The following is a 21867-nucleotide window of genomic DNA, read 5'->3' as shown; positions in this document are numbered from 1 at the left end:
AGTAACTTTCTCGGCAAGACTATCCAAATAGCACCGCTAGGGCAAGGCATTCCCCTACCCCTGTTAAGGAGAAGACCGAATGAAGAAACAAATTTCATTCTGGTATCCAAAGAACCCCAGTCAAAAGAGGACTGTGTTGAAATTCCTGAACCAACCTTCAAAACTAAGGAAGACATTTCTGAAGAGGAAGCATTAAGAAGAACAATTTTCAAGAACAAAGAACATATAGCATCAATGACCGCTATTGAAGAAGAATCAGAATTCCAGGAGAGATATGACTCGTTAGACCGAAAGGAAATAGCTAGAATGAAGCCATCTATCGAGGAACCTCCGGAATTGGAGTTAAAGAAGTTACACGACAATCTGGAGTATGCATTCTTAGAGGGAGAATCACAACTACCCGTAATCATTTCGAAAGACCTCACGCCACAAGAGAAGGCAAAATTGATTCAAGTTCTAAAATCACATCGAAGGCAATTGCTTGGAAGATCGTCGACATAAAAGGAATCAGTCCCAACTATTACACCCATAAGATTTTTATTGAAGATGATTTTAAACCGTTAGTTCAGAGGCAAAGAAGGGTAAACCCTATGATTTAAAAAGTCATCAAGAAAGAAGTAATCAAACTTCTGGACTCCGGTCTGATCTATCCCATTTCCGATTCACCATGGGTCAGTCCTGTTCAAGTGGTACCCAAGAAGGGAGGGACAACTGTAATTCAAAATGAGAATAATGAGCTTACTCAGATCATTCAGCCCTTAAATATCTATTCACTAAGTAAGACGCTAAACCAAGACTCGAACGATGGATCTTACTCCACCAAGAATTCGATATTGAGATCAAAGATAAGAAAGGAGCAGAGAACGTCGCAGCAGACTATCTTAATCGTTTGGTGTGACGATCGCTCCAAATCCATATGGATGAACACGTCATTCATTGATTTCATTGCGAGGTATTTGACCTCTATATGATACGTTTTGTAAACATTGCATTCTTTTGAAAAGGCACACCATAAATGAATATTTAAATCAAAGGTTTTCGACATCTGATGATTTCTACATATAGACAATCACCATAAATAATAGTTTACAATAGTACTTCCATTGACAATGCAGTAAAAATAAGATACATGGTGATGATTTGGTGAATGCAACTTTTCCTTGAAAAAATATGTCATGTAAGACTCCATGCACATAGCTTGTGTAACATATAATTAAACAGCGGAAAACTTCTAGGGAACCTGAGAATAAACATGCTAACAAGTGTCAACACAAACGTTGGTGAGTTCATAGTTTTAATGTTTCGTATAATCTGTATATAAAGGTGGATCACAAGATTTCAGTTGTTTCATCCAGAAACGTTTATCAAAATATTCTACAAAATTGAGCACCCTGGTAACTAAGCTTTAACGTTATAATAAGTACCCCTGTTTTAACATACATGCAACCAACATGTACAATACACACAAACCAACGTGTACTAAACTCAAATAGCATACGTCTGTTTTATAGTTCAGGCTAGGGTTTCTATACCTGGAACAGACGGGGATGTCAAGCCCTATGGATCCATATACTACTACTCGCGCCCAGCAGTTCTTGTAACTGGCAGTTAACAGTTACCAAAGCTAAGGGATTTTCGGTTCAAACTCAGTGTAGAATTTAGTATGTACTTGTATCCATTGCGTTTAAAATAAAGTGCATGTATTCTCAGCCCAAAAATATATATTGCAAAAGCAATTAAAAAAAGGGATCAATGAAACTCACCTTAGCAGCATATAAAGTCGTTCACCAAAATGTGATCGAAACTCGGATTACCAAATAATCGTAGATCTCAACCTAGAGAACATATGTTGGTCAATAAACGTCTATCAAGCTAGGTTAGGTCATAGTGTATCACAATCCTAATGCTCGAGATCGACATACAAAAGTTATCCAATGTCGTTTCAAAAAGTCAATTTTGACAGTTGTTTAACAAAACGAGACGTACCTTATATAAGGATTCATTTACTCTGTTGGTAATATTCAAAAATCCAAATTATCAATCTCGTAAACGAGTTGTTTAAATCTTAATTGTAGATTCAAAAGCAATTTCAATTAACGTCAATCATAATTCAGTTGATCATATCTTTTAATCCGTTCATCGAAATTATTCGATATCTAAATGAAAAGTTATTGATTTTTCGCCAGCTTTTCAAAAACATGTATATCATATACTTTTTACCAGTAATATATGTATTTAATTCGTGATTCATTATAACTGTCTAACTACGAAATTTAGCATACGAGCATATATAAATATATATATACTCGAGCACTAGACATGGATACACAATTAATATATAACAGATAAAATATGAGTGTTTACGTATAAATATTGATATTCAATATTGTAGGAAAGTACGTAGACGTAACGGAGATGATAAACACTAGATTTGATTCGCAAATATACCCCCGAACATTACCCATAACCTCCTTGGCAATAACCCATAATTTCCTTAGCTCTATCCCGCTCAAAAACCCATTTTGAAGGTGACACGCTCATAACCTCGTCGTAGTATTTTAGGTATATATACTACTAATAATAATATTATAATAAGATTAATAATAATAAGATTAATCTTAATAATATTAATCTTAATAATAATAATAATATAAAAAATAATAATTCGGAGGAATGAACCGAGCTATTATAGTATGTGGCCTGCTACAGTACCTCATGCGATCGCATGAGTTTTCAGCGTTTTTGCCATGCGATCGCATGGCCGCCTTATCCGTTTTTGTTTGCTAGTTCGTCGACATCAAATAGTGTTTTACTGTAGCAAATGGTGTTTACTGTAGCAAATCACTGTAGCAAGTTACATTTTCACTGTAGCACTGTAGCAAAATACGGTTTCACTGTAGCAAATAGTGTTTTACTGTAGGAAATAGTGTTTTACTGTAGCAAATAGTGTTTTACTGTAGCAAAGTCATTTTACTGTAGCAAATAGTGTTTTACTGTAGGAAAGTCATTTTTACTTGTACATATATATATATATATATATATATATATATACATACATATCATTGTTCATGAATCGTCGAGAGCAGTCAAATGTAATGAAACAGTTCTAAAATTTTGAGATTCAACTTCATAGACTTTGCTTATCGTGTCGGAAACGTTAAATCATTTAAAGATAAAGTTTAAATTTGGTCAAAAATTTCCGAGTTGTCACATTTGGAGAACCCAGCGATGGAACAACATGCTGAACAAGATATCAGAGATAAATTCCGGAAGAACAACTTATGAGTTTAGGAAAAACTCACATAGGATCACAATTAACTGATACTCCCTGTTATACTGACATAGCCAACTACCTAGTTGCTGGAGTAGTACAAAAGGGAATGAGCACATCCCGAAGAAGGAAGTTATTCAGGGATGCCAAGTACTACTATTGGGAAGATTCGTACCTATTTAGAATTTTCCCTGATCAGATAATCAGGAGGTACGTAGATGAAAAACAAGCAGCAGAGATTCTTCACCAATGTCACCATGGACCAACTATGTAGTGACCCGAACTTTTCCATGTTTATATATATTAAATGAAATTGATATTTACATGATTAAGTGTTTCCAACATGTTAAGCAATCAAACTTATTAAGACTTGATTAATTGGAATAGGTTTCATATAGACAAATGACCACTCAAGTTGACCGGTGATTCACGAACGTTAAAACTTGTAAAAACTATACGATGACATATATATGGTTATATACATAGTTAACATGATTTTATTATAAGTATGTATCTCATTAGGTATTTTAACAATGAGTTATATACATAAAAATGAGACTATTAAATTAAGAAACTCGAAAACGATATATATAACGATTATCGTTATAACGTCTTACTAGGTACATATGAATCATATTAAGATATTGATACACTTGGTTAATTATGTTAAATTATAAGTAAATATATCATTAAGTGTATTAACAATGGACTACATATGTAAAAATAAGACTACTAACTTAATGATTTGGAAACGAGACATATATGTAACGATTATCATTGTAACGACATTTAATGTATATAGATCATATTAAGAGATATTCGTACATCACAATATCATGATAATATAATAATTTAAAATCTCATTTGATATTATAAACATTGGGTTAACAACATTTACAAGATCGTTAACCTAAAGGTTTCAAAACAACATTTACATGTAACGACTAACGATGACTGAACGACTCAGTTAAAATGTATATACATGTAGTGTTTTAATATGTATTCATACACTTTTGAAAGACTTCAAGACACTTATAAAAATACTTTTACTTAACAAAAATTCTTACAATTACATCCTCGTTCAGTTTCATCAACAATTCTACTCGTATGCACCCGTATTGGTACTCGTACAATACACAGCTTTTAGATGTATGTACTATTGCTATATACACTCCAATGATCAGCTCTTAGCAGTCCATGTGAGTCACCTAACACATGTGGGAACCATCAATTGGCAACTAGCATGAAATATCTCATAAAATTACAAAAATATGAGTAATCATTCATGACTTATTTACATGAAAACAAAATTACATATCCTTTATATCTAATCCATACACCAACGACCAAAAACACCTACAAACACTTTCATTCTTCAATTTTCTTCATCTAATTGATCTCTCTCAAGTTCTATCTTCAAGTTCTAAGTGTTCTTCATAAATTCTACAAGTTCTAGTTTCATAAAATCAAGAATACTTCCAAGTTTGCTAGCTTACTTCCAATCTTGTAGAGTGATCATCCAACCTCAAGAAATCTTTCTTATTTACAGTAATATATCTTTCTAATATAAGGTAATACTCATATTCAAACTTTGATTCAATTTCTATAACTATAACAATATTATTTCGAGTGGAAATCTTACTTGAACTTGTTTTCGTGTCATGATTCTACTTCAAGAACTTTCAAGCCATCCAAGATCCTTTGAAGCTAGATCCATTTGTTTCTTTTCCAGTAGGTTTATCCACAAAACTTGAGATAGTAATGATATTCATAACATCATTCAATTCATACATATAAAGCTATCTTATTCGAAGGTTTAAACTTGAAATCACTAGAATATAGTTTAGTTAATTCTAAACTTGTTCGCAAACAAAAGTTAATCCTTCTAACTTGACTTTTAAAATCAACTAAACACATGTTCTATATCTATATGATATGCTAACTTAATGATTTAAAACCTGGAAACACGAAAAATACCGTAAAACTGGACATACGCCGTCGTAGTAACACCGCGGGCTGTTTTGGGTTTGATAATTAAAAACTATGATAAACTTTGATTTAAAAGTTGTTCTTCTGGGAAAATGATTTTTATTATGAACATGAAACTATATCCAAAAATCATGGTTAAACTCAAAGTGGAAGTATGTTTTTCAAAATGGTCATCAAGACGTCGTTCTTTCGACTGAAATGACTACCTCTTACAAAAATGACTTGTAACTTATATTTCTGACTATAAACCTATACTTTTTCTGTTTAGATTCATAAAATATAGTTCAATATGAAACCATAGCAATTTGGTTCACTCAAAACGGAATTAAAATGAAGAAGTTATGGGTAAAAAAAGATTGGATATTTTTTATTTTTGTAGCTACGGGAAATATTAACAATTCTATACAAATCATATCCTAGCTAACTTATATTGTATTATACATGTATTCTAATATATTATATAATCTTGGGATACCATAGACACGTATGCAAATGTTTTGACATATCATATCGACCCATGTATATATATTATTTGGAACAACCATAGACACTCTATATGCAGTAATGTTGGAGTTAGCTATACAGGGTTGAGGTTGATTCCAAAAATATATATACTTTGAGTTGTGATCTAGCCTGAGACGTGTATACACTAGGTCGTGGATTGATTCAAGATAATATATATGGATTTATTTCTGTACATCTAACTGTGGACAACTAGTTGTAGGTTACTAACGAGGACAGCTGACTTAATAAACTTAAAATATCAAAATGTATTAAAAGTGTTGTAAATATATTTTGAACATACTTTGATATATATGTACATATTTGTTATAGGTTCGTGAATCGACCAGTGGCCAAGTCTTACTTCCCGACGAAGTAAAAATCTGTGAAAGTGAGTTATAGTCCCACTTTTAAAATCTAATATTTTTGGGATGAGAATACATGCAGGTTTTATAAATGATTTACAAAATAGACACAAGTACGTGAAACTACATTCTATGGTTGAATTATCGAAATCGAATATGCCCCTTTTTATTAAGTCTGGTAATCTAAGAATTAGGGAACAGACACCCTAATTGACCCGAATCCTAAAGATAGATCTATTGGGCCTAACAAACCCCATCCAAAGTACCAGATGCTTTAGTACTTCGAAATTTATATCATATCCGAAGGGTGTCCCGGAATGATGGGGATATTATTATATATATGCATCTTGTTAATGTCGGTTACCAGGTGTTCACCATATGAATGATTTTTATCTCTATGTATGGGATGTGTATTGAAATATGAAATCTTGTGGTCTATTGTTACGATTTGATATATATAGGTTAAACCTATAACTCACCAACATTTTTGTTGACGTTTAAAGCATGTTTATTCTCAGGTGAATACTAAGAGCTTCCGCTGTTGCATACTAAAATAAGGACAAGATTTGGAGTCCATGTTTGTATGATATTGTGTAAAAACTGCATTCAAGAAACTGATTTTGATGTAACATATTTGTATTGTAAACCATTATGTAATGGTCGTGTGTAAACAGGATATTTTAGGTTATCATTATTTGATAATCTACGTAAAGCTTTTTAAACCTTTATTTATGAAATAAAGGTTATGGTTTGTTTTAAAAATGAATGCAGTCTTTGAAAAAAACGTCTCATATAGAGGTCAAAACCTCGCAACGAAATCAATTAATATGGAACGTTTTTAATCAATAAGAACGGGACATTTCAGTTGGTATCAGAGCGTTGGTCTTAGAGAACCAGAATTTTGCATTAGTGTATCTTATCGAGTTTGTTAGGATGCATTAGTGAGTCTGGACTTCGACCGTGTTTACTTGAAAAATGATTGCTTAACAAATTTTGTTGGAAACTATATATTTTTAACATGTGAATATTATGTGATATATTAATCTCTTAACGCGTTTGCTATTATGTGATAGATGTCTACCTCTAGAACAAGTCCCATTGACTCACCTAATAATAATAAAGAGTCAAATGTGAATTGGAATGATTCGTGGACTGATTCACAAGTTCCCGAAGAGGAACCGGAAGAAGAGTCGGAACCGGAAGAAGAATCAGAACCGGAAGAAGAATCGGAACCAGAAGAAGAAATAGAACCAGTGGAGGAAATAATAAAACGGTTAAGTAGAAGAAAATCCTCAATCAACCGACCAAAATTAATTATGGTCAATGGTGTTTCCGCCAAGGAAGCAAAGTATTGGGAGGATTACCAATTCTCCGATGAATCGGATCCCGACAAGGATTCCGATGTTGTTATAGAAATTACCCCAATGCAATTTAATAAGGCAAAAGAGAACAATAAGGGAAAGGGCATAAAAATAGCGAAATTTGATTCCAAATCCGATGAACTTTATATGTATCGTCAACACCCGTATTTTTTAAGTTGTCACAATAATCCGGGAACCTCTAAACCACCAGGTTTTTCTAAACCAATGTGGAAAATGACGGCTCGTATTAGGGGAACATCATATATCCCTAGAAACTTGGCAAAACGAACCAAAACCGAAGAAGAAGAAACGAGCGAGTCGGAATAAGATAGTTGTATTCGTGTGGTGTAATATATGTAATATAGTGTGCTTATGCTTTATGATATATGTAAAAATTGCTTGTATTAATAAGTAATTTTTTTTATGAATCTAACTCTTGTCTATTTTACAGTTTAAAAACACAAAATGGATAGACAACCCAATATTTTAAGAGACCTACCCGGAGACATGATTGATGAAATCTTGTCTAGAGTCGATCAGAATTCCTCGGCACAACTATTTAAGGCGAGATCAGTTTGTAAGACATTCAAAGAACGTTCCAAGAATGCCTTGGTTTATAAAAGGCTTTCGTTAGAAAGATGGGGGATATCACATTGGGAAATCCATAAGTTACGATGTGTTTACTTTGACGCATATATTGCGGGGAACCCAAATGCCATTTTACGCAACGGGTTAAGAAATTATTTTGACTCAATATATCTGAATATAGGATTTCGTGATTTAGAAAAAGCGGCTAACATGCAACATAAAGAAGCATGTTATGCTTACGGGTTAGTAATGTTCGCTTCTCACCAAAGTGAGAACAAGAACATCGGGCTACAACTATTAAACAAAACGTTCCCACAAGTGACGGAGTCGGTAATTGGGGTAAGAAATGAGGTTTTTAGATTGTTACGGGACTGTTGGATATTACGTAACCCTCGTCCCTTTGACGACGTTACAACACGCTGTCTTATCAACGGCCATAACGGTTATGTTCCACAAGACCAAGGATGGGAAGTAGTCCTAGTAAAACCAGAATGCATGACTTGTTTCTGGACGTATGAATTACGTGTCTTTATTTCCTTTACTGAACGACTTGTGTACTAGCTAGAATTATCTTCATAACTATCTTGTATCAAAGTTATTGTGTGCTATATTTCATGCTATATGTAAAATAAGCGGTATTGTAAGTTTGTAAAATATTGTGTAAAAGTTTGAACGCGAAATATTATTATAATCAGTTTTTCATATAGAATTGTAGTAGTTGAATTGTATATTAGCTACTAAGTATGAACTTAACGGGTAGGTACTACCCGAATTTAAACTTATAAAACGCTAATATGAAGAAAAAGCTTTTATAAATGAGTTCATATTATGCTACGAGATACTATTGACTACTCTTAATATTCAGTATGATTAACTTGTTTCATTTGACTATTTGAAGGAAATGGCACCGACTACTCGACAAACCATGAATATGAGCGAAGAGGAATTTCGTACCTTTCTTGCTGCAAACATAGCCGCAGTACAGGCTGCGCTACATACCAATAATAACCTTGGATCTAGCAGTACAGGAAATCGTGTAGGATGCACCTACAAAGAATTCACTGCCTGCAAACCTTTGGAATTTGATGGAACCGAAGGACCGATCGGATTGAAACGGTGGACCGAGAAGGTCAAATCGGTGTTTGCCATAAGTAAGTGTACTGAAGAGGACAAAGTGAAGTACGCTACGCATACCTTCACAGGTTCTGCATTAACATGGTGGAATACCTATCTAGAGCAAGTGGGACAAGATGATGCTTACGCACTACCGTGGTCAGCATTCAAGCACTTGATGAACGAGAAGTACCGTCCCAGAACCGAGGTCAATAAGCTCAAGATAGAACTTAGAGGGTTACAAACCCAAGGATTTGATATTACCACGTACGAAAGACGATTCACAGAATTATGCCTATTGTGTCCAGGAGCGTTCGAAGATGAGGAAGAGAAGATCGACGCGTTTGTGAAAGGATTACCAGAAAGAATCCAAGAAGATATAAGTTCACACGAGTCCGCCTCCATACAATAGGCATGTAGAATGGCTCACAAACTAGTGAACCAGATTGAAGAAAGAATTAAAGAACAGACTGCTGAAGAGGCCAATGTGAAGCAAGTCAAAAGAAAGTGGGAGGAAAACGGTGATAAGAATCACCAATACAACAACAACAGCAATTACAACAATAATCGCAACAACTATCCCAACAATCGCAACATCAATCACAACTACAACAAATGGCCCAACAACAACAACAACAACAACAACAACAACAACAACAACAACAACAGCAACTATAACAATCATCCCAACAACAATAATAACCGCAACAACAACAATCAGAAGCAGCTATGCCAAAGGTGTAAAAAGTATCACTCGGGGTTCTGCACCAAATTTTTCAACAAGTGTAAAAGAAATGGTCATAGCTCGGCGAAGTGTGAGGTCTACAGACCAGGGGTTAACAGAACGAAAGGAACAAATGGTGTCAGAATGAGTAATGGCGGAGCAAGTAGTGTCGGAGCAAGTTTTGCCAATGTAGTTTGTTATAAATGTGGAAAACCGGGCCACATTATTAGAAATTGCCCGAACCAGGAGAATACGAATGGACAAGGTCGCGGAAGAGTTTTCAATATTAATGCGGCAGAGGCACAGGAAGACCCGGAGCTTGTTATGGGTACGTTTCTTATTGACAATAAATCTGCTTACGTTTTATTTGATTCGGGTGCGGATAGAAGCTATATGAGTAGAGATTTTTGTGCTAAATTAAGTTGTCCATTGACGCCTTTGGATAGTAAATTTTTACTCGAATTAGCAAATGGTAAATTAATTTCAGCAGATAATATATGTCGGAATTGAGAAATTAAACTGGTTAGCAAACATTTAAGATTGACTTGATACCAGTAGAGTTAGGGAGTTTTGATGTGATAATCGGTATGGACTGGTTGAAAGAAGTGAAAGGAGAGATCGTTTGTTATAAAAATGCAATTCGCATTATATGAGAAAAAGGAAAACCCTTAATGGTGTACGGAGAAAAGGGCAACACGAAGCTACATCTTATTAGTAATTTGAAGGCACAAAAACTAATAAGAAAAGGTTGCTATGCTATTCTAGCACACTTCGAGAAAGTACAAACTGAAGAAAAGAGCATCAATGATGTTCCCGTCGCAAAAGAATTTCCCGATGTATTTCCGAAAGAATTACCGGGATTACCCCCACATCGATCCGTTGAATTTCAAATAGATCTTGTACCAGGAGCTGCACCAATAGCTCGTGCTCCTTACAGACTCACACCCAGTGAGATGAAAGAACTGCAAAACCAATTACAAGAACTTTTAGAGCGTGGTTTCATTCGACCAAGCACATCACCGTGGGGAGCTCCTGTTTTGTTTGTCAAGAAGAAAGATGGTACATTCAGGTTGTGTATCGACTACCGAGAGTTGAACAAACTTACCATCAAGAACCGCTACCCACTACCGAGAATCGACGACTTATTTGATCAACTACAAGGCTCGTCTGTTTATTGAAAGATTGACTTACGTTCCGGGTATCATCAAATGCGGGTGAAAGAAGATGATATTCCAAAGACTGCTTTCAGACCACGTTACGGTCATTACGAGTTTATGGTCATGCCGTTTGGTTTAACTAATGCACCAGCTGTGTTCATGGACCTTATGAACCGAGTGTGTGGACCATACCTTGACAAGTTTGTCATTGTTTTCATTGATGACATACTTATTTACTCAAAGAATGACCAAGAACACGGTGAACATTTGAGAAAGGTGTTAGAAGTATTGAGGAAGGAAGAATTGTATGCTAAGTTTTCAAAGTGTGCATTTTGGTTGGAAGAAGTTCAATTCCTCGGTCACATAGTGAACAAAGATGGTATTAAGGTAGATCCGGCAAAGATAGAAACTGTTGAAAAGTGGGAAGCCCCGAAAACTCCGAAACACATACGCCAGTTTTTAGGACTAGCTGGTTACTACAGAAGGTTCATCCAAGACTTTTCCAGAATAGCAAAACCCTTGACTGCATTAACGCATAAAGGGAAGAAATTTGAATGGAAGGATGAACAAGAGAAAGCGTTTCAGTTATTGAAGAAAAAGCTAACTACGGCACCTATATTGTCATTGCCTGAAGGGAATGATGATTTTGTGATTTATTGTGACGCATCAAAGCAAGGTCTCGGTTGTGTATTAATGCAATGAACGAAGGTGATTGCTTATGCATCTAGACAATTAAAGATTCACGAACAAAATTATACGACGCATGATTTGGAATTAGGCGCGGTTGTTTTTGCATTAAAGACTTGGAGGCACTACTTATATGGGGTCAAAAGTATTATATATACCGACCACAAAAGTCTTCAACACATATTTAATCAGAAACAACTGAATATGAGGTAGCGTAGGTGGATTGAATTGTTGAATGATTATGACTTTGAGATTCGTTACCATCCGGGGAAGGCAAATGTGGTAGCCGACGCCTTGAGCGGAAAGGACAGAGAACCCATTCGAGTATAATCTATGAATATAATAATTCACACTAACCTTACTACTCAAATAAAGGAGGTGCAACAAGGAGTTTTAAAAGAGGGAAATTTAAAGGATGAAATACCCAAAGGATCGGAGAAGCATCTTAATATTCGGGAAGACGGAACCCGGTATAGGGCTGAAAGAATTTGGGTATCAAAATTTAGAGATATGAGAGAAATGGTACTTAGAGAAGCTCATAAAACCAGATACTCAATACATCCTGGAACGGAGAAGATGTACAAGGATCTCATGAAACATTTTTGGTGGACGGGTATGAAAACCGATGTTGCTAAATACGTAAGAGAATGTTTGACGTGTTCTAAGGTCAAAGCTGAGCATCAGAAACCATCAGGTCTACTTCAACAACCCGAAATCCCGGAATGGAAATGGGAAAATATTACCATGGATTTCATCACTAAATTGCCAAGGACTGCAAGTGGTTTTGATACTATTTGGGTAATAGTTGATCGTCAAAACAGCACACTTCCTGCCAATAAGAGAAGATGACAAGATGGAGAAGTTAGCACGACTGTATTTGAAGGAAGTCGTCTCCAGACATGGAATACCAATCTCTATTATCTCTGATAGGGATGGCAGATTTATTTCAAGATTCTGGCAGACATTACAGCAAGCATTAGGAACTCGTCTAGACATGAGTACTGCCTATCATCCACAAACTGATGGACAGAGCAAAAGGACGATACAAATGCTTGAAGACATGCTACGAGCATGTGTTATTGATTTTGGAAACAGTTGGGATCGACATCTACCGTTAGCAGAATTTTACTACAACAACAACTATCATTCAAGCATTGAGATGGCGCCGTTTGAAGCACTTTATGGTAAAAAGTGCAGGTCTCCGATTTGTTGGAGTGAAGTGGGGGATAGACAGATTACGGGTCCGGAGATAATACAAGAAACTATCGAGAAGATTATCCAAATTCAACAACGTTTGAAAACCGCCCAACGTCGATAAAAGAGCTACACCGACATTAAAAGAAAAGATATAGAATTTGAAATTGGAGAGATCGTCATGCTTAAGGTTGCACCTTGGAAAGGTGTTGTTCGATTTGGTAAACGAGGGAAATTAAATCCAAGGTATATTGGACCATTCAAGATTATTGATCGTGTCGGACCAGTAGCTTACCGACTTGAGTTACCTCAACAACTCGCGGTTGTACATAACACTTTCCACGTCTCAAATTTGAAGAAATGTTTTGCTAAAGAAGATCTCACGATTCCGTTATATGAAATCCAAATCAACGAAAAACTTCAATTCATCGAAGAACCCGTTGAAATAATGGATCGTGAGGTTAAAAGACTTAAGCAAAACAAGATACCAATTGTTAAGGTTCGATGGAATGCTCGTAGAGGACCTGAGTTCACCTGGGAGCATGAAGATCAGATGAAGAAGAAATACTCGCATCTATTTCTAGAAGATTCATCAACACTTTCAACAGCTTAAAATTTCGGGACGAAATTTATTTAACGGGTAGGTACTGTAGTGACCTGAACTTTTCCATGTTTATATATATTAAATGAAATTGATATTTACATTATTAATTGTTTCCAACATGTTAAGCAATCAAACTTATTAAGACTTTATTAATTGGAATAGGTTTCATATAGACAAATGACCACCCAAGTTGACCGGTGATTCACGAACGTTAAAACTTGTAAAAACTATACGATGACATATATATGGTTATATACATAGTTAAAATGATTTTATTATAATTATGTATCTCATTAGGTATTTTAACAATGAGTTATATACATAAAAATGAGACTATTAAATTAAGAAACTCGAAAACGATATATATAACGATTATCGTTATAACGTCTTACTAGGTACATATGAATCATATTAAGATATTGATACACTTGGTTAATTATGTTAAATGATAAGTAAATATGTCATTAAGTGTATTAACAATGAACTACATATGTAAAAATAAGACTACTAACTTAATGATTTTGAAACGAGACATATATGTAACGATTATCGTTGTAACGACATTTAATGTATATAGATCATATTAAGAGATATTCGTACATCATAATATCATGATAATATAATAATTTAAAATCTCATTTGATATTATAAACATTGGGTTAACAACATTTAACAAGATCGTTAACCTAAAGGTTTCAAAACAACATTTACATGTAACGACTAACGATGACTTAACGACTCAGTTAAAATGTGTATACATGTAGTGTTTTAATATGTATTCATACACTTTTAAAAGACTTCAAGACACTTATCAAAATACTTCTACTTAATAAAAATGCTTACAATTACATCCTCGTTCAGTTTCATCAACAATTCTACTCGTATGCACCCGTATTCGTACTCGTACAATACACAGCTTTTAGATGTATGTACTATTGCTATATACACTCCAATGATCAGCTCTTAGCAGCCCATGTGAGTCACCAAACACATGTGGGAACCATTATTTGGCAACTAGCATGAAATATCTCATAAAATTACAAAAATATGAGTAATCATTCATGACTTATTTACATGAAAACAAAATTACATATCCTTTATATCTAATCCATACACCAATGACCAAAAACACATACAAACACTTTCATTCTTCAATTTTCTTCATCTAATTGATCTCTCTCAAGTTCTATCTTCAAGTTCTAAGTGTTCTTCATAAATTCTACAAGTTCTAGTTTCATAAAATCAAGAATACTTCCAAGTTTGCTAGCTTACTTCCAATCTTGTAGAGTGATCATCCAACCTCAAGAAATCTTTCTTATTTACAGTAAGATATCTTTCTAATATTAGGTAATACTTATATTCAAACTTTGATTCAATTTCTATAACTATAACAATCTTATTTCGAGTGGAAATCTTACTTGAACTTGTTTTCGTGTCATGATTCTACTTCAAGAACTTTCAAGCCATCCAAGATCCTTTGAAGCTAGATCTATTTGTCTCTTTTACAGTAGGTTTATCCACAAAACTTGAGATAGTAATGATGTTCATAACATCATTCGATTCATACATATAAAGCTATCTTATTCGAAGGTTTAAACTTGAAATCACTAGAACATAGTTTAGTTAATTCTAAACTTGTTCGCAAACTAAAGTTAATCCTTCTAACTTGACTTTTAAAATCAACTAAACACATGTTCTATATCTATATGATATGCTAACTTAATGATTTAAAACCTGGAAACACGAAAAACACCGTAAAACTGGACATACGCCGTCGTAGTAACACCGCGGGCTGTTTTGGGTTTGATAATTAAAAACTATGATAAACTTTGATTTAAAAGTTGTTCTTCTGGGAAAATGATTTTTCTTATGAACATGAAACTATATCCAAAAATCATGGTTAAACTGAAAGTGAAAGTATGTTTTTCAAAATGGTCATCAAGACGTCGTTCTTTCGACTGAAATGACTACCTCTTACAAAAACGACTTGTAACTTACATTTCCGACTATAAACCTATACTTTTTCTGTTTAGATTCATAAAATATAGTTCAATATGAAACCATAGCAATTTGATTCACTCAAAACGGATTTAAAATGAAGAAGTTATGGGTAAAAAAAGATTGGATATTTTTTATTTTTGTAGCTACGGGAAATATTAACAATTCTATACAAATCATATCCTAGCTAACTTATATTGTATTATACATGTATTCTAATATATTATATAATCTTGGAATACCATAGACACATATGCAAATGTTTTGACATATCATATCGACCCATGTATATATATTATTTGGAACAACCATAGACACTCTATATGCAGTAATGTTGGAGTTAGCTATACAGGGTTGAGGTTGATTCCAAAAATATATATACTTTGAGTTGTGATCTAGCCTGAGACGTGTATACACTGGGTCGTGGATTGATTCAAGATAATATATATCGATTTATTTCTGTACATCTAACTGTAGACAACTAGTTGTAGGTTACTAACGAGGACAGCTGACTTAATAAACTTAAAATATCAAAATGTATTAAAAGTGTTGTAAATATATTTTGAACATACTTTGATATATATGTACATATTTGTTATAGGTTCGTGAATCGACCAGTGGCCAAGTCTTACTTCCCGACGAAGTAAAAATCTGTGAAAGTGAGTTATAGTCCCCTTTTAAAATCTAATATTTTTGGGATGAGAATACATGCAGGTTTTATAAATGATTTAAAAAATAGACACAAGTACGTGAAACTACATTCTATGGTTGAATTATCGAAATCGAATATGCCCCTTTTTATTAAGTCTGGTAATCTAAGAATTAGGGAACAGACACCCTAATTGACGCGAATCCTAAAGATAGATCTATTGGGGCTAACAAACCCCATCCAAAGTACCGGATGCTTTCGTACTTTGAAATTTATATCATATCCGAAGGGTGTCTCGGAATGATGGGAATATTCTTATATATATGCATCTTGTTAATGTCGGTTACTAGGTGTTCACCATATGAATGATTTTTATCTCTATGTATGGGATGTGTATTGAAATATGAAATCTTGTGGTCTATTGTTACGATTTGATATATATAGGTTAAACCTATAACTCACCAACATTTTTGTTGACGTTTAAAGCATGTTTATTCTTAGGTGAATACTAAGAGCTTCCGCTGTTGCATACTAAAATAAGGACAAGATTTGGAGTCCATGTTTGTATGATATTGTGTAAAAACTGCATTCAAGAAACTGATTTCGATGTAACATATTTGTATTGTAAACCATTATGTAATGGTCGTGTGTTGTAACGACCGGGAAAATTTTTACTAATTTTAAACCAAATTCTCAATACGATTCATTATCTTTGACACGAAAAGCAAAGACTGTTAGGTTGAGTCTCAAAAATCTTTGAACTGTTTCATATATTCATTTGACTTTCGACCATTTCCGACGATTCACGAACAATAGTTAATAGATAGATAGATAGGTGCATATATATATACACGTCAACATATTCCAATTTAAAAAGCCTTGTATGTTCATGTTTCTTATCACATGTAACTAAGAAATTTTAAATCCAACATTTCAGATTTTGAAATCATTCAAATTGATGTGGTCGACCATATAACCCATTCTCATGTATATATTTTTCTATCATAATATTATTATAACATGATGATACAAATAATGTAACTATCAAGTTGCAACATGCTCATTTTGATCTAACACAATTCACGTTACTTTATCAATAACTAGAACCTTATAATATTAATTATCATTATCAATCAATCAATAAAAGGAATCTATCATTGAAACTTTATATTAGTAAATAGGAACGCTTTCGTACGTACTCAATTTCAATTCATAAAAGAGATGTATTATTTAAATATAAGTTACACGTTTGGCTCCTAAAGTATTATTATATATTATAATATAGAATATAGGATGTCGGCCGATTAAATTTCAAAGTTAGTGGCTTCCTTTTTAAATTTAACATGTGATAATTCAAAATCCTTTTACTATTTGTTTTTGTTTGATTCTCAAACATATATCTTGCATATAGATATGCATAACAACATACATATATTAATAATTAAAAATGATAACAAAATTTTGGTAAGAATTCAACGACCATACCTTTCTTTCTGTTTCAATTTGCGTATAACATTCATATGACAAATTTTTCAAAAAGCATGGCAGGCCATTATTATATTTCACTATTATTTTTCATCCTTATCCCTAATACTATTATACTCCATCTCATATTTCATATTTCCTATATATATGTAAGACTCCATTCTTGAGTCTTCACAACAAAATCACTACCAAATCACAAAATGGAATTTCTTTTAAAAATAAACACAAACACATTCATATGCAAAATGGAAAACGTTTTCATCTCCTCCTTCTTTTCTGTCGAACGAGGCCACAACCCTAAACCATCTAACAACCACCATCACTACCACTCTCCATCACCGCCACCTTTTTCTTTCTTTCCATCTCTTCCTCTTTTCTCTTTATTTTTAGGCGTGAGCAACCAAACTAAGACCAGCATAACCATTGCGTTGTTGCTACTATTCGGTTGTTATGAACGCCAAGAACACCACCCTTGTTAACCACCTACGACAACCACAAAAACCTACCACCTTATACCATCGAAACCCCACCATCGACTACTCAAACCCACTACAAACCATCACCACGACCACCATATATTTCTCCCTCGTTAACAACCCATCAATACCTTCTTTCACTACCATTAATCACTACTTCACAATCACCTCCAATCAACGATCAACCACAAACCACTTGAACTACTAAAGATACTGCTCACCTTCTGTTTCGCAGACCCAAACCCCGACAAGTTATTACTGCTGTAACTGCAGTACTGTTTCTGTTTCTGCCTAAAAACCGCTACCACCCTCTGTAATTTGTTTCTGTTTTCTGAACCTACGAACATGTAAACGTAAATGGTGGAGGTGACGATGAACAGTAGCACCGAACAAAGATGATAATAACGGTGGTGATATAATATGCGAATGATTATAATAATGATAAATAATGATGATGCCGTCGTTTTCTATTTGTCTTGGTTCTTATGGTGGACCGAAAGAATCCTTAACCATACAATTGGTTCTTTTATTTAAATGATAAAATTAAAGTGTAATTCTTAAAGGACCGTTCTATTATGATTGTGATAATGGAATAAAGAAAGTGATAGATGATGATTAAAATGATAAAGCTTTGATGGGATCAATACATGAAAACGAAATTTTGTGACTAGTCTAACGAGCTTGGTTGTTAATTCTATTTTGGGCCGTAAAAGAGCTAGACATATATCTTTGGGCCAAGACAAGTTCTAATTCTGTTTCAAATCCTTTTGTGCACTCGTCATTTTAAATTGGGTCGAATAGATGCTACTATGATAATATTGAAAAAAAAATGATGAAGAACGTACGTAAGATTGATGTTGATAGTTGGTGTCGTGAATCAAGATAATAATGATGATGATAACACCTACCCGATTTTATTTTATGATTCGTTAACTTGGAATGATTTAAATGATGATATTTGAAGATGAAAATGTTGAATGGATGGTTTAAAAAGAAGAAACAGAAACGTTAGGGATAAATAAATTTGAGTGGGGAATTAAATCAGAAATGAAGTAACAGTGGGATGGTTAGGAGTGTTTGGTTTTAATCGAGAGGTCTCGAGTTCGAGCCCCGGCATAGGCATTTATTTTGGAACTTTTTCTTCTTGAGAGGTAGTTATCATTATTATTGTTATTATTATTTTTATCATTATTAGTATTACTTTTATCATTATTTTTATTATTATTATCATCATTATCATTTTATGAATATAAATATTATTTCTATGAAAATTACTATTTTTATTAATTTTATTAATTTTATGAAAATTATAATTATTACTATTATTATTATCATCACTATTATTAACATTAAAATTATTATTTTTAACATTATTTATCTAAAGTATACAAAATTAAATATAATTAAATTATTAACGAAACATATAATTTACTAAAATAACAATTATTAATAAATATATATAGATTTGATCGATTATGACCACATGTGTTAATATATATACCTGGTATAGGTTCGTGAATCCGAGGTCAACCCTACACTTGTTAAATGTCGTCATATGTATTTTTACTACAAAATACAGTATGGTGAGTTTCATTACCCCCTTTTTATATATATTTTTGGGCTGAGAATACATGCGCTATTTTATAAATGTTTTATGAAATAGGCACAAGTACTAAAACTAATTCTATGTGGGTTTAAACCAGAAATATACCCTTAGCTTGGTAACATTAAACTACTTGTCTATGTACGGTAGGCGCGAATCCTAAAGATAGATCTATTGGGCCTGACAAACCCCATCCTGACTATGGGATGCTTTAGTACTTCGAGGTTATTTTAAACACACCTAATCTGGTGTACTTTATAGGGTAAAACATGAACGTTAAGGCTTGTTACCGGGTGCCGACAGCTTATAGAATACTTTTATACACTTGCGAGTGTACATATATTTATAAACGGAAATCTTGTGGTCTATTAATATATTGAAATGATTGTTATGATAAACCTATGAACTCACCAACCTTTGGGTTGACACTTTTAAGCATGTTTATTCTCAGGTACGAATTAAGTCTTCCGCTGTGCATTTGCTCATTTTAAAGATATTACATGGAGTCGTTCAAGACATATAGAGGTCTGTACCTCGCAATGGAACCAGTTGTTGAAGACTTCGTCCAGGTGGATTAGGACGGGTCATCACAGGTGGTATCAGAGCGGTGGTCTTATCGAACCAGGTCTTGCATTAGTGTGTCTAACTGATAGTTGTTAGGATGCATTAGCGAGTCTGGACTTCGACCTTAGCTGCATATTATAAGTATTGTTTGTCATTCCTAGTGGAAAATTTACCTGCTTATCATTCCTAAGTCTAGACACGACTTCCTGCACTTATTTGATAGATAGTGTATAGATAAATTCATATCTTAGCGTATCTGTTACTGTAGACTTTATCTGACACGTTTCCTTAATTCTCTCCGTAATCTACGAGATCTTCTGTACTATACATAGATATTTTATGTAATTAGAATATCATTCGATATCCGAAATTCATTTCATACCAAAAACTCTTTATCTAACCGCGCAAAATGGAACTCACCACTAGTTCAAGCCTCTCGGATTCCAATATGAAGTCCCACTCCAGCCCCAGAATCAGCGTCACCAGAATGAATCAATCAATCAGCCATCCCCAATTCATCTGATGGATTCGAAGTAAACTTAATAAATGTAGACAAGAAGAAGATGATCCCTTCCATTCACCACATTTCCCTTTTGGTAAAGAACCTAATGCACTTACCGGCGAACCTGTCCGAAACACCATTTTCTCTCTCATTTCCAGAGTATTTCGCCACGACTATATCACAACTCAGATTCTAAATCTTATTCATCCGCTTGTTCTAACCGATAATCATCCCGGAATAATAAAAGAAGTCAACGAGCTTTGCGCTCGAGTAGTAGCTTTGGAGAATATGGTGCAAAACTTACCAGCTTCAGTAGCATCACTGGCTCTAATAGTACCACCAGTATCAACAGCTGTACCATCAACAACACAAGCCTTAACATCTCATTCTGTACATCGAGCATAATTTTCGTTCTACGTATCGTTCTACACCAACTATCTTTGTTCTACATATAGTTCTATATCAATTACCTTTGTTCTACATGACGGTTATGTAATCTCTAATGTTCTAGAGATTATATATTTTTATTCCAACGGTAAATCAAATGAGTCTAATATTATATTGACTCATTAAATCCATAATTACATCTGAAGAAAATATATATGTATATATGTTTTCATAAAGATTATAATTAAAAATTCTTTTGTACAAACTGTTAATGGTGAAAATATTTTAACGGGTAGGTAATACCCGAGGAATATTTAGATTTCACATTAATAAGTTATACTGTACATTCTTCAATTCTGATTCAATGGTCATCTATTATCCTGTTTACATTCACCGATATATGAATCTGTTCACCGCAGAATAACCATTTCCTTTCAATTTCATATTTGGATTTTGACCTATCAAAATTCAACAAGTGGCATAATGAAGAAATCATCGGATAAAGTAAAATTTGTTAGAAACAAACGAACTAACTAATTAAAATATTGTTAAGAATCCACGCTAACTGTTCCTAGCTAACTTTTCCTAGCTAACTGGTTACATTTTATTTATCGCAATTTACATTCTCGCAATTTTATTTATCGTCATT

This window comes from Rutidosis leptorrhynchoides, chromosome 1 (assembly GCF_046630445.1).
Source record: "Rutidosis leptorrhynchoides isolate AG116_Rl617_1_P2 chromosome 1, CSIRO_AGI_Rlap_v1, whole genome shotgun sequence".
In the NCBI taxonomy this organism is placed as follows: domain Eukaryota; kingdom Viridiplantae; phylum Streptophyta; class Magnoliopsida; order Asterales; family Asteraceae; genus Rutidosis; species Rutidosis leptorrhynchoides.
This window is presented reverse-complemented; position numbering follows the sequence as displayed.